Raw genomic sequence first — 1,534 nt, forward strand, 5'->3', positions numbered from 1 at the left:
GCCCCAGAATCCTTGCCTCCAAGGAGTAGCTTGGTTTAATCCTCTCCAAGATGAATCTGTTTGTTTTCCTGGCAGTCCATGGTACATTCAGTACCATGGCATCCACTCTCCTTCTGTCCTCCCTAGTCATTGTCCAACTCTCTGATAGGATATGTATTTATCTTGGGATTGCATTGAATGTGTAAATTGCCTTTGGTAGTATTGTCATTTTTACAATATTGGGTCTCCTATCCAAGAGCAGTCTTTCATTGTTTTGGTTCAGACATTCCTTTAGGTCGTATAGCCCTGGTGTACAAGTTGCCGTCCCACAATCACTTGTGGTTGCTGTGAGGCTGAACACTGTGACACGGATGTGTGAAGTGCGTTAATGGTTGGCTAAAATGCAGACTGAGAGTGGGGTGGAGCTCCCCGATTGAACAAGCTTGGAAGGAGCAGTGGCATCCACTTCCATAATAGCTTGCCTCCGGAAACCCTATGAACTTGGACAGAGGATGAAAGGCACCCAAGCGTCAAGGACTCTCCTTCATAGGGTCGCTATGAGTCATCTGTGACTCGACGGCACTTAACAACAACAACAACATCCAAGAGCAAGGAATATTCTTCCATTTCTCCAGGTCTCTTTTTGTTTCTTGTTTTGTAACTTTCTTTGAATAGATCCTTTGTGTTTCTAGTTAGATTTACTCCCAAATATTTAATCTAGTGATTAGCTATTGTGATGAGTATTGTTTCTATTAGCTCCAGAATTTATACCTGAGCAATTGAAGATCTTTTCCACAATCAACCTGGCCTGGTTTTGACTGCTGATACTGAGGTTTTCCAACAATTATTTCCGTTAACATAGTCAATCTGATTTGTGTACTGTGTATCAGGTGCAGTCTGGGTGTGTAGTTACTAATTTAGTAAGTTACTAAAATGCTACTTTCAAATTGCTTAGAACAAAGAATATTTCTGCATTGTTTCTGGAGCTGTGAATCTTCTTATTCCAAAAAAGCACTGATAAATTGTGACTGTAGGAGATGTACTGTATTTTGGTTAATACTACAAGATGCTATGAATTATGTCACCAGAGCTCCACAAACAATCACTTTTTCACTCGTTGCTGGCAAGTCAAAACTAACTCATAACTGACTCTCCAGGGTGTTTCCCTATGCTATAGAGTGCATGGGAGGAGACTGATTGTGAAGGCACTGGTAGGTTGTGAAGTCACTGTTGACGTTAGCTTGGCAGTGCAACTCCTTATCTACTAGGCCACCAGAGCTTCTTTCATAAATGATGTTGATTTTTTATTGTGTCATTAATTAAATCTATTGCAACTCATGTTGTTGTTGTGTACCGTCGAGTTCAGACCGAATCATAGCTTACCCTCTGGTGGGTTTTCAGAGGCAGTTACTCGCACAGCAGGCGATTGCCCATGTTGTTGTTGTTGTTATCTGCCGTCCATTCGCCTGCGACTCATAGTGACCCTATGTACAACAGCCCTAAACTCCGCTCTGTCCTGTGCCAATCACACTGTCTCTGACACTCCCATCCCAAT

Source organism: Elephantulus edwardii, unplaced genomic scaffold (genome assembly GCF_000299155.1).
Source record: "Elephantulus edwardii isolate Elephantulus edwardi_28Jun2011 unplaced genomic scaffold, EleEdw1.0 scaffold00150, whole genome shotgun sequence".
NCBI lineage: Eukaryota > Metazoa > Chordata > Mammalia > Macroscelidea > Macroscelididae > Elephantulus > Elephantulus edwardii.